We start from the raw sequence: 14352 nt of genomic DNA on the forward strand, positions 1-14352 counted from the left end.
TAACCTCTTTACAAGCTGACTTACAGAAAGATGGTCATCTCTCTGAGGCCAAAATGTTGCCGTCGTGAATGATATCTTTTATATTTATGTGTATATGAATGGCTGTGTGCACAGACCAGGAAACTAGAGATAATGTTGGCACCCAATAAAGGAAAAAGACCACTGTTCATTTAGTCTCTCAGTCATAATTTGTATTTATATGTGAAAGAATATGAAATGTAATTGTAGCTAGAAAGCAGTGTTTTTTATTTTGATCATGTTTAATTTAGTCAGCAACACCGCTCTCTTTTTTGCACTTCGTTGATCTAAGGTTCTGAATCCTTTCAGGTTCACAAAAGCCCTACATCACTGATTATCTGTGGAAAAGACTGTTCCATTCTCTCTACCTACATTTCAACACAGGGCTGGGGTTGTGGCTCAGTGGTAGAGCGCTTGCCTAGCATGTGTGAAGCACTGTGTTCAATTCTCAGCACCACATATAAATAAGTGAATAAAATAAAGGTCTATCGACAGCTAAAAAAAAATTAAAAAAATAAATAAATAAATTTATTCAAGACACTAATAAATTCCTTTGAAGTTATTTTGGTCCCAGGGGTGGGGGGTAGGGAGAGGGGATCAAGGGGCTTCCATGGTGCAAACTGAAATAAGTGAGCAAATTAACAGGCTTAAACAAAAAGAAACTACCACCCAGGGCCGAGGACCAAACTCAGGGCCTCCCTTGTGCTAAGCAAGTGCTCTGCCACTGAGCTAAATCTCTAATCCCTAAATGGCTCTCTTGATAGTTCTTCAGAACCTCGTTATACAAGGCAATCTCCCACATTTAATCATTCTGTAAAAAATCAGGCTACACCTACAAATAATAATTAAGTAGTCACAAAAAGCAGTTGTCATAACCAAAACAAAACTAGGATATTTCTGTCATTAACTTAAAAGTATTCAATTAAAGCTTCAAAGTAACATATAATATATTTACATCACATAAAAATCATGCTCTCCTGAGGATACTAACATACAGTGAAAAGCCCAAAGATAAGTCAAGGGTTTTATCTCTTTAAAAAAAGAGAGAGAGAGAGAGAGAGAGAGAGAGAGAGATGCTGCCTTTAATCCGAAATCTCACCAAGTCTCCTTGTTTCACATGACAATAATCTCACTTTATTTTGAATAAGAAAATAATATTTGGAAAGTAAAAATGTCAGTTTGGGACGCTTGTGAGTCATTTAACAAACTGTCAAAAAGAAAGCAAAGAAATAGATTAAACAGTTATTTTGGGAAGTTGGACCTAATGGAAGGAAATATGAGATAACTTTTTAATCAGTTTTTAAAATATAATTTTCAAAAGCAATATAAATTTTGGGGCTATAGTCAATAGAATAGGACTGTTCATACCTACCTCTCTCTTAATCCCCACTATAATGACGGTAAAGAGAAAAAAGACAGAAATTCATAAAGACAAAAGAAATATGAACTGTATTAGAGTAGACAACAGACATCAAGGGCACTTTGGGAGCTGAACAGCAGAAGTGACTACAGAGTCTGAGAAGTAAAGGAAACCCTGCTGACTGCCCCAGAAAGGTCAGGGAAGGCAGCTTCCCTTTCCTCAGAAGAGTGGGGGATGGGACTGAAAAAGGCAGACTGGCTAAAAATCTATATAAAATACACACACACACACACACACACACACACACACACACACCTTCTACCATATTTAAAATTTAATCCAAAAGAGTTTAAAGATCTATAATTAAGATCTGAAACAACTTATTGAAGATTGTCCATGAAAATATCACACACACAAAAAATCTGAAACAATGAAATTCCTAGAAGAAAACACAGGAAAAGTTTTACTATAAGATGTGATGCCAATGGATTTGGCAATGGATTTCTTGTACATGGTACCAAAAGTATAGGCAATAAAAGATAATAAACAACTGGGGCTATGTCAAATGTAAAAACTTTCACACAGTAAATGGACGAATAAACACAGTGAAGAGGCAACTTATGGAACGGGAGAAAATATCTTTACTGTTGACAGATCTTACAGGGCGTTAAAAAACAGAATATAAAAAAAGTCCCACAACTGAACAACAACTACCCCAATAAACCTATTAAAAGATGGACAAAGGGGGTTTTTCAAGATGGCAGACTAGAGGGTGAGTGCATCTCCTGGCGCTCCAGAACTCAGGATTCAAGAAGGGGAGGTATTGAGAGACTCGGAAGAACTCAGAAACGCTGGGTGAGTCGCTCCCACCAGGTAAAGCTAGGCCCAGGCAGCAGGCCAGGACAGTGGGCAGCCTCTCGGACCAGGGCAGGGCAGCGAGGCTTTCCTAAACAGCCCTGCTCCATCCGGCGAAAGGCCCAGCCCAGCCAGCTTCCCCCAGCAGGTCTGCCTAGTGAGAGGCTTTACTGACAGGCTTTCCGCCCACAACCAGCCACAAGCTGCGGGCCCTGGTACGGTCCTCAGACAGCTTCTCGGAACAAGGCAGGGGGCCTGAGGCTTTCCTGGGCAGCCCAGCTCCATCTGGTGTCAGGCCCGGTCCACAGCAGGCTTCTCGGAATAGGCCCACCTAGTGAGAGGCTTTCCAAGCACACCCATCCCACAATCCCACACCCAGCAGAGGGCCAGGGACAGCTCTCTTCTAAAGCACTGCAATATCAAGTTTCTCCAAGACTTCAGGCTACTGAAGGTTAAGAGGTGATATGCTGGAAATCTATAGGGACACTATAAGCTAATAAAGGAAATCTGCAATATCGCAGAGTCCCACTGATATCTGACCAATATGAGAAAACAAGGGAAGAAAATGTACCAAACTAAACTAGATTCTATATCAATAAAACCAAATGACAGCATGGCAGAAGAAATGTTCAGAAGAAAGGGAGTTCAGAATGTACATAATTAAAATAATCAGAGAAGCAAATGAGGAGATGAAAGATCAACTGCAGGCATTGAAGGATTAGATGAAAGAGCAAATGCAGGAATTAAATGATCACACCAATCAACAGTTAAAAGATCTTTTGGAAAACAAAAGATCATTTCAATAAAGAGAGATACTGAAAAAAAAAATCAAACAGAAATCTTTGAAATAAAGGAAAAAATAAACCACATTAAAAACACCATAGAAAGTATAACCAATAGGATAGAACACCTGGAAGACAGAACCTCAGATATTGAAGACAAAATGTTTAATCTTGAAAACAAAGTTGATCAAACAAAGAAGATGGTAAAAAATCATGAACAGAATCTACAACAATTATGGGCTATCATGAAAAGGCAAAATGTGAGAATTATTGGGAAGAGGAGGGCACAGAGAAACAAATCAAAGGAATGAACAATCTATTCAAAGAAATAATATCAGAAAATTTCCCAAATCTGAAGAATGAAACAGAGTACATTTCATTCTTGTTCTTGAATTAAATCAAGTACAAGAGGCTTATATAACTCCAACTACACAAAATTACAATAGAGCCACACCAAGGCACATTATTATGAAAATACCTAACATACAAAATAAAGACAGAATTTTAAGGCCGCAAGAGAAAAGAACCAAATTACATTCAGGGGGAAAACACTAAGAATATCAGCAGATTGTTCAATCCAGACCCTAAAAGTTAGAAGGGCCTGGAAAAACATATATCAAGACCTGAAAGAAAATGGATGCCAACCAAGAATTTTATACCCAGCAAAACTTACCTTTAGATTTGATGATGAAATAAAATCCTTCCATGATAAACAAAAACTAAAAGAATTTACAAAAAGAAACCCAGCATTACAGAACAATCTCAGCAAAATATTCCATGAGGAAGAGATGAAAAACAATGAAGCAAATCAGCAGCGGAAGGAACTGGCCTAAAGGAATAGCCAAATAAAGGAGAAACCAAGTTGTGTCAAAAAACAAAAATGAGCCAAATGACTGGAAATACAAATCAGATCTCAATAATAACCCTGAATGTTAGTGGCCTGAACTAACTATATCAAAAGACATACACTGGCAGATTAGATTTAAAAGAAAGATCCAACAGTATGTTGCCTGTAAGAGACTCATCTCATAGAAAGAGATACGCACAGACTAAAGGTGAAAGGATGAGAAAAAAACATACCATGCACATGGACACAGCAAAAAAGCAGGAGTATCCGTCCTCATTTCAGATAATGTGGACTTCAAGCCAAAACTAGTCAGAAGGGATAAAGAAGGACATTATATACTGCTTAAGGGAAGCATAAATCAGCAAGACATAACAATCATAAATATCTATGCCCCAAACATTGGCTCATCCATGTATGTCAAACAAATCCTTCTCAATTCCAGAAATCAAATAGACAACAACACAATAATACTAGGCAATTTTAACACACCTCTCTCACCGCTGGATAGATCGTCCAAACAAAAATTGAATAAAGAAACCATAGATCTCAATAACACAATCAACAATTTAGACTTAACCGACATATAGAATATACCATCCAACAAAGAATGAATACACTTTCTTCTCAGCAGTACATGGATCCTTCTCTAAAATAGACCATGTTTTATGCCACAAAGCTACTGTTAGCAAATACAAGAAGATAGAGATACTACCTTGTACTCTATCAGATCATAATGGATTGAAATTAGAAATAAATGACAGAATAAAAAACAGAAACTACTCCAACACCTGGAGATTAAATAATACGTTATTATATGATGAATGGATAACAGAAGACATCAAGAAGGAAATAAAAAATTTCTTAGAAGTAAACGAGAACAAAGACACATCATATCAAAATCTCTGGCACACTATGAAAACAGTACTTAAGAGGAAGATTTATTTCATGGAGCGTATTCAATAAAAGAAGTAAAAATCAACAAATAAACGACTTAACACTACAGCTTAAAGCCCTAGAAAAAGAACAGATCAACACCAAAAGTAGTAGGAGACAGGAAATAGTTAAAATCAGAGCTGAAATCAATGAAATTGAAACAAAAGAAATAATAGAAAAAATTAACAAAATAAAGAGTAGGTTCTTTGAAAAAATAAACAAAATTGATAAACCCTTAGACACACTAACAAAGACAAGAAGAGAGAAAACTCAAATTACTAAAATTCGGAATGAACAAGGAAATATCACAACAGACAATAAAAAACATAATTAGAAGTGAAATACAAAACATAATTAGAAGCTATTTTGAAAATCTATACTCCAACAAATCAGAAAATCTCGAAGACATCAGCAGGTTTCTAGAGACATATGAATTCCCTAAACTGAACGAGTAGGACATACACAACTTAAATAGATCAATTTCAAGAAATGAAACAGAAGAAGTCATCAAAAGCCTACTAACAAAGAAAAGTCCAGGACCAGATGGGTTCTCAGCCAAGTTCTACAAAACCTTTAAAGAAGAGCTCATTCCAATACTCCTCAAAGTATTCCATGAAATAGAAGAGGAGGGAACCCTCCCAAACTCATTCTATGAAGCCAATATCACCCTGATACCTAAACCAGACAGAGACACATTGAGGAAAGAAAATTTCAGACCAATATCTTTAATGAACATCGACGCAAAAATTCTCAACAAAATTTTAGCAAATCGCATACAAAAATATATTAAAAAGATAGTGCACCACGATCAAGTGGGTTTCATCCCAGGGATGCAAGGCTGGGTCAACATTCGGAAATCAATAAACGTAATTCATCATATCAACACACTTAAAGTCAAGAATCACATGATTATTTCGATAGATGCAGAAAAAGCATTAGATAAAATACAGCATCCCTTTATGCTCAAAACACTAGAAAAAATAGGGATAGTGGGAACATTTCTTAACATTGTAAAGGCCATCTATGCTAAGTCCATGGCCAATATCATTCTAAATGATGAAAAACTGAAAGCATTCCCCCTAAAAACTGGAACAAGGCAGGGAAGCCCTCTTTCACCACTTCTACTCAACATTGTCCTTGAAACTCTAGCCAGAGCAATTAGACAGACCAAAGAAATTAAAGGGATATGAATAGGAAAAGAAGAACTCAAACTATCCCTATTTGCTGATGACATGATTATATATTTAGAGGAATCGGGAAATTCCACCAGAAAACTCTTAGAACTCAGAAGAGAATTCAGTAAAATAGCAGGATATAAGATCAGTGCTCATAAATCCAATGCATTTTTATACATAAGTGATGAATCTTCAGAAAGAGAAGTTAGGAAAACTATCCCATTCACAATAGCCTGGAAAAAAATAAAATACTTGGGAATCAATCTAACAAAAGAGGTGAAAGACCTCTACAATGAGAACTACAGAACACTAAAGAAAGAAATTAAAGAAAACCTTAGAAGATGGAAAGATCTCCCATGTTCTTGGATAGGAAGAATTAATATTGTCAAAATGGCCATACTACCAAAAGTGCTATACAGATTCAATGCAATTCCAATTAAAATCCCAATGACGTACCTTACAGAAATAGAGCAAGCAATCATGAAATTCATCTGGAAGAATAAGAGACCCAGAATAGCTAAAGCAATCCTTAGCAGGAAGAGTGAAGCAGGGGTATCGCAATACCAGATCTTCAATTATACTACAAAGCAATAGTAACAAAAACGGCATAGTATTGGTACCAAAATAGACAGGTAGATCAATGGTACAGAATAGAGGACATGGACACAAACCCAAATAAATACAATTTTCTCGTACTAGACAAAGGGGCCAAAAATATGCAATGGAGAAAAGATAGCCTCTTCAACAAATGGTGCTGAAAGAATTAGAAATCCATATGCAACAGAATGAAACTAAACCCCTATCTCTCACCCTGCACAAAACTCAACTCAAAATGCATCAAGGACCTCGGAATCAGAACAGAGACCCTTCATCTTATAGAAGAAAAAGTAGATCCAAATCTTCAACATGTTGGCCCAGGATCAGACTTCCTTAACAGGACTCCCATAGCACAAGAAATAAAAGCAAGAATCAATAACTGGGATAGATTCAGACTAAAAAGCTTTCTCTCAGCAAAGGAAACTATCAGCACTGTGAACAGAGAGCCTACAGAGTGGGAGAAAATCTTTGCCACCCATACTTCAGATAGAGCACTAATCTCCAGAATCTATAAAGAACTCAAAAAACTCTACACCAAGAATACAAATAATCCGGTCAACAAATGGGCTAAGGAAATGAACAGACACTTCACAGAAGAAGATCTACAAGCTATCAATACACATATGGAAAAATGTTCAACATCTCTAGTAATAAGAGAAATGCAAATCAAAACTACACTAAGATTCCATCTCACCCCAATTAGAATGGCGATTATCAAGAATACTAGCAAAATAGGTGTTGGTGAAGATGTATAGACAAAGGTACACTCATACATTGCTGGTGGGGTTGCAAATTAGTGCAGCCAATCTGGAAAGCAGTGTGGAGATTCCTCAGAAAGCTTGGAATGGAACCACCATTTGACCCAGCTATCCCACTCCTCGGCCTATACCCAAAGAACTTAAAAGCAGAATACTACAAAGATGCAGCCACATCAATGTTCATAGCTGCTCAATTCACCATAGCCAGATTGTGGAACCAACCTAGATGCCCTTCAATTGATGAATGGATAAAGAAACTGTCGTATATTTATACAATGGAATATTACTCAGCCATAAAGAATAATAAAATGATGGCATTTGCAGGCAAATGGATGAAACTGGAGAATATCATGCTAAGTGAGATAAGCCAATCTCAAAAAACCAAAGGACGAATGATTCGCTGATAAGTGGATGATAACACATGATGAGGGGGGCAAGAATGGAGGAAGGAAGGACTGTATAGAGGGAAAAGAGGGGTGGGAGGGTAGGCAGAAAAATAACAGAATGAATCAAACAACATTACCCTAGGTAAATGTATGATTACACAAATGGTATGCCTTTACTCCATGTACAAACAGAGAATCAACATGTATCCTATTTGTTTACAATAAAAATAAATACAAAAAAATTCATAATAAAAAGAAAGATGGACAAAGGACTTGTAACAGACATTTCTCAAAACATGATATACCAATGGTCAACACGCACATGAAAAGATGCTTAGCATCACTAATTATGGGGAAACTGGAAAATAGAACCACAATGAGATACTACTTCCCACCCATTAGACAGGCCACTTTCAACAACACAAAAAACTTTGTTGACAAGGATGTGGAGAAGTTGAAATCCTTGTATACTTTCGGAGAAATATAAAGTGGTATATTCACCAGGGAAAACAACCATGCAGTTCCTCAAAATGTTAAAAACGCAACTGCCATGATTCAGCAATTCCACTTCTGGTATTCATCTGAAAGAACTGAAAGCATAAACTTGAAGACATATTTGCACATCCACGTTCACTGCAGTACTGTTCACAACGACCAAGAACAGAAGCACCTAAATGGTCATTGACAGATGAATGGATGAAGAAAATACTGTGACACACAATGGAAACAGATTCAACTACATAGAAGAAAGAAAGAAGAAAGAAGGAGGAGCAAGAGGAGGAGGAGGAAGACAGTTCCATCATTTGCTACAACATGGATGAGCTTTGAAGTCACGCTAAGTGAAATGAGCCAGTCACAAAAAGAAAAATACTGGTTTGATTCCACTTACAAAACTTAAAGAAACAAAAAGTATATGATGATTGCCCAGGCTGGGGGAAGGAGAGAAACAGAAAGTAGTTGTTCAGTGGGTAGGGAGATTCCGTTTTGCAAGATGGAAAAAATTCTAGAGTTATTTTGCAAAGCAAAGTGCATCTGTTTAACACTATGACACTGCACAAATTTTATACTGTGTTTTTTTACCACACTGAAGAAAAATTGGGGAGATTATCCTGGATTATCTGAATGGGTCCAAAGTAATCACAGGGTTCCTAGAAGTGGAAAAGGTAGGTAGAAAATCAGAAAAATGCAATGTGAGTAATATTTGGCCTACAACTTTAATGATGGAAGAGGGCCATGGGATAAGGCAACTTCCAAAAGCTGGGAAAGCAAGAAACTGGACTTTCCCCTGAGCCTCCAGAAAGGCAGGAGGATCACCAAGTTCAAAGCCAACTGCAGTAGTTCAGCAAGGCCTTAAGCAACTTAATGAGACCTTGTCTCAAAACTAAAAATAAAAAAGGGCGGGAGCTATGGCTCAGTGGTTAAATACCCCTGGGTTCAATCCCTAGTACAAGAAAAAGAAAAGAAAAGACAGGAAAAGAGAAGAGAAGAGAAGAGAAGAGAAGAGAAGAGAAGAGAAGAGAAGAGAAGAGAAGAGAAGAGAAGAGAAGAGAAGAGAAGAGAAGAGAAAAGAAAAAAAGGAATGCAGCCCATACACACTTTGATTTCAGCCTAGAGACACTTGAATAAGCTGAGCTTCCTTACCTACCAAACTGTGAGATAACAAAGTTGTGCTGCTTTAAGCAAAAGAAGAAGAAAAGGCAGTCAGAACCCCAGATCCTCTCTCCCACCAGTTAGAGCCAGACAAAGCATCCTAATCCTGTAACAAGTGGCAGTTTACTCTCTGGAGTAAAGGGTACAGAAAGACAGATTCAGGGACACCAGAAAAAGATGAAACAGGTTTTTTAAATCTAGCCATTACAGGTGTGGATGACGAGTCCTTGGCTCCCTTTTCATGCTTGGTTCCCCCAAATCCTCCCAGGCAGGATTTTCCCCCACAAAAAGATAAACAGAAGATTCTTTTTTGGAGAAAGTGAAATGTCCAAGGGTAAAAAAAAATCTCAAGATTCTGATGAACAAGAGTCACCCACTGAAATGAACAAGTCCCTGCCCAAGAACTACAGGGAAGCTCACCAGTTAACAAGTTTCAAGTCTATTTTCTACTGTCTCCTCCTTAAATATGAACAGAAAACTCAATTTTCACCATTTATTTCAGAAAAATCTTTGACATTAAAGCAGGAATTAAACAACCAGATAAAAAAAGGGAACATGCAGAAAAATGTGTAAAGAGCAGAAAAAAGTAGCAAAATAATACAACTTATATTCTCAAAGGAAAAGAGAAAGTACATAAACTACAAAAACAAAAAGTGTATTCTACTTTTAAAAATGAAATATTCAGAGGTCCCCCAAAATCATATTCAAAATTATAAGCATGCTGGCTGAAATTAAAAATTCAATAGATACCAAGAAAACCTCTCAGAAAGTGAAACAACACCACAGAGAGATGGAAAATAACTAAGAAAAAGATAAAAGAAAATTAGAGGATTGATCCAGTAGGTAAAAAAATGCAATTAACAGACTAGCCAAAAACAGAAAAGCATGGAAAGGAAATTATGGAAGAAATAGTACAGGAAATTTCTCAAATTGAATGACATGAGTTCCAAAGCTGAGGGAAGCATGGATATTAAGGGGGTGGGGAGGGAAGGACGCATCCCAAAGAAAAATTTCAGAATTCTAGGAATAAAGAAAAATGTTAACCAGTTTCCTCCAAAGACACAAAACATTTCACTCACAAATTGGGAAGCAGAATGGCCTTAGGCATCTCAATTTACACCACAAAGCTCAGCCCCCACAAAGATTCAGTCATAGGATAAACATAAATATTTATTTAAACACAGACTACAACTTGACTGCATCATGAAAAATAACCAGGAAGAGTAGGTGTGTTTTAAAGTATTTGTGAGAGAGAAATCCTCAGCAAAAAATCAATACGTAAGTCTAAAATTTTAACAGAAATCAATAAATGGCACTTAAAACGAATGCTGGGTTGTTTAGAAATAGGTAGGTGAATACCAGAAAATATACCTAGAAGAGCTGAAAAGGGCTATCTTTAGAAATGGAGAATGACTATTATAGTACTATTTGAATTATTAAGCAATATACATGTAATTACTTTAAAATAAATAAGGAGAAAAATGAGGGAGAGAGGGAAAAAAACAAAGATTGACTTAACAAAAAAAATTCCACAAATTTTTGCATAGAGGAGATCTTCAATGTTCATGTACACAAAAAGAATGAAAATAGCAACTGTCCTAACATTATGTAAATGGTTACTTGTAGCTTGGAATAAAATTTCCAATTACAGTACCATATATAAATTCTAAAAGTGCTGGATGGTCAACAACTAAAATGATAACGTGCTGTGGCAAAAGGTATTGAATGCCTCAAAATTCTAACTATAATAATGAAGATACTGATGTCAAATATATATATATATGTGTGTGTGTCAAAAAATTGAAAGAAAATTATTCTAGGGTAGGAAGAAAGCATTAGTTATAAAATTTTGTTTTGTACAAACACATGTTGCTTAATATACATATGTAACTAATTAAATGATATACATATATGCTTGACCATTTATATCCCCACCTATTCCTTATATTTTCAAATTGACCACAAATGATTGTTTGCTGATATCTTCTCAATGCAATACACAGAGAAAATACTAAACTATGCTTAAAGATACATAAAGAAGTCTAAAACTCCATTTACCTGAATCTCGTTGTTACTTTTCTTCATTAATCTTCCTTATAATCTAGGAGGAAATTAAGTAAATTAAGGTTCATTCTTCATATAATGAACTGCTCATAAGGAAAAAAAAAAAAAAAAAAAAAAACTAAAAGTCAAAGTAATTACTATTTGCTTCTCATTATCGATCCATAGGGAAAAAATGTCCTTTCCCACTTCCCAGCTTACTTTTGGCTGTCATAGAATTCAGAGTAAGCTGCAATTTGGCAAAACCAAGCAGAAGCAGGCATGTAAATCCAATACCAATAAAACATCACATGCCAAGTGCAACCGATGGGGCAGTGTGAATTTTTAAATCATGTACCTTCATAAATTATCCCTTCTCCATCCAGACTAATAAACACTAACATACTATAAGGAAAACAATAAAATAGAAAGCATATTATTCAAACTACAAGAATTATAATTCTGGTCAAGAGCAGTAACACTTGTAATCCCAGCAGCTCTGGAGCCTGAAGGAGGATCACAAGTTCAAGGCCATCTTCAGCAACTTAGTGAGAGGCCCTAAGCAACTTAGCAAGACCCTGTCTCAAAAAATAAAAAGGGCTGGGATATAGCCCAGTGGTAAAGTGCCTCTGGGTTCAATGTTTAAATTTTTATCTCTACAAAAATGCAATCAATAGCAAGTTAAGTGGAATGACTCAGACCAAGTCCATAGGTGTATGGTGGAAGAACTTATACATAGACTTTAAACTCCTTCACACTAAAGAATTAAAAATGTTTCTTCTCCTACAGTGAACCGTTACGGTTTGGATATGAGGTGTTCCCCAAAAGCTCACGTGAGACAATGCAAGAAGGTTCACAGGAGAAATGATTGGGTTGTGAGAGTCTTAACCCAATCAGGGAATTAATCCCCTGATAGGGATTAACTGAGTGGTAACTGAAGTTGCAGGGTGTGGCTGGAGGGGGTAGAAATTGGAAGCGCAGGTTTGGGATATATATTTCGTATCTGGTAAGTGGAGACCCCTCCCTCTGCTTCCTAATCATCACGAGCTGCTTCCCTCTGCCACACCCTTCCCCCATGATGTTCTGCCTCACCTCCAGCCCCGAGGAATGGAGTCTGCTCTCTGTGGACTGAGACCTCTGAAACCATGGGCCCTTAAATAAACTCTTCTTCCTCTACAATCATTCTGGTCAGGTTCTTTTAGCCACAGCAGTGAAAAAGTTAGCTAAAATATGAACATACACATAACACCACTCCTCTTCCAAAAGGTCACTATTTCCCTGACTTCAAATACCACTAATTAGTCTTGCCTGCTGTTGAGGTTATTAGGGATCATTATTATTCAGGGATCTATCCAGGAGTCTAAGGATCCTTGTATCTGGACCAAAATAAAATGCTTTAGGGAGAGAAAAGTAGGCTAGCTGCAAGGTGATATTATTTCAGAAAAATGCTCCCGTGTCTAAGGGAAGGTGTTTTTGGCTGGTTGGTTGCTTGTTTGAGGTCAACCTGCAAGTTCTCCAGAGACTCCAGGACAGATAAGCAGTTTTATGAGAGAAATAGAAGGGAAAGGGTCTTCCTAATGACCAGGATGAATGTTCTGTTATGCACAAGACTTAGAAAGGCAAGGACAGAGGGAATTAAAAAAAAATATATATCAGAGGGGGTTTGACATTCTTTCTATAGATGCAAAAACATGTATCAAATAGAGATAATAACCTATCTTGTATGTGCCAGAAGCTAGATCGAGTTATTAATGGAGCAACCTGCTTGACCTTCCAATTCCTGTGAAAACTGTTTCACTCCCAAAGTCAACAGGTAACAGTCTCACAGCAGCAGTATAGTGTATGAACTCAAAATGTCAGTAGGTAAGGCCTTTAAAGCTATTCCTCTTTCAAGCTTCTATGCAGGGATAGAGTCTATATAAACAGAAAGGGAAGTGTTCTCAGAAACAAAGCCACATGATTAGATACAGAACATGTTGTCTTGGTCCTGCCCATGAATCATTTAAAGAAAAAGAATCACTTATGCAGGATCCAAAAAGTCTTCTGAATTCAAAAAGCTGAATGGTTTTGTCACCCACAAAGTAAGCCAGTTATCTTTCTGTACCTCAAAGGAGAGGTTTCCAAAGGAACCCATACGCTCCCAAGGTGTAATTTTCTGAAACGTTAACTGGTTTTATTGCACTGTATGTTTTCCCTCTGCAACAGGAGACACCAAAAAGAACATGACGGCCCTCAGAGACAGTCACAAATGCAAAGAGGCAAATTTCCACCAGAGTTACTGAAAGTGCTACCTTCCACCAACATGCCAAATCCACAAGACTATTTAATTTCTATCATAAGTACTTTCAAAAAGCAGGGCCAAAATGGGAACACAATTCAAAAAGGGAACTTTCCATTCTGCTACTTGACAGAGAGAGAGAATAAAATAAGACAAATACATCATAGTTTAAGACAATGCAACATAACAAAGACATGTAGCTATCTATAAAGGTCTTTCTGCATCCTCATTGGTAAAAACAAAGTAGTATCTCAATAACAACTATGACTGTCAGACATCATCAAATTTCTCCACATTTAGTCCTGCGGGAACACTGGGGCAGTGAGTGAAAAGGTCAGAAATCCCAACTCAATCAGACACACATAGTAGGTTCAGAGGTTATATAACTTGTCTAAGGTCAAAAGCCAAGGTTGCACATTGAAAAGGTGGAACAGAGGTTCCAAATCGAGTCTGTCAAATTCAAGTCAGTTCTGACTTAATGATGAATGTACTAGATATGTTCCCCAATCACAAAGCATTTAGTAGTCTGTTTTCTAGTTTCAAATTATTTCTGCGATGATCACAAGTAAAGGATATTGACATTCCTTCCTCTGTAAAATGACAGAAGTATCTTGTTAGCAAGTGGCTTGAGAGCAGGAAACAAAAATAAGCCTTATAGATTAGATAACTGCTA

General features: G+C 36.9%; 1 protein-coding gene across 7 annotated transcripts in view; it reads right to left on the bottom strand.

Annotated features, from left to right (window-relative positions):
* Positions 1-14352, bottom strand: part of SGMS1 (sphingomyelin synthase 1) — a 328806-nt gene that overhangs the window by 138319 nt on the left and 176135 nt on the right. For 3 of the 7 annotated variants that reach the window (XM_079138313.1, XM_079138317.1, XM_079138316.1), the window contains one exon: positions 11420-11462. The exons of the other annotated variants lie outside the window; for them this stretch is intronic. The gene's annotated coding sequence lies outside the window, so the exon portion shown is untranslated. The remainder of the gene's footprint in view (positions 1-11419; positions 11463-14352) is intronic. 7 annotated transcript variants of the gene reach the window in all.

The sequence above is a fragment of the Sciurus vulgaris genome (assembly GCF_902686455.1).
Source record: "Sciurus vulgaris genome assembly, chromosome: 4".
NCBI classification, from domain to species: domain Eukaryota; kingdom Metazoa; phylum Chordata; class Mammalia; order Rodentia; family Sciuridae; genus Sciurus; species Sciurus vulgaris.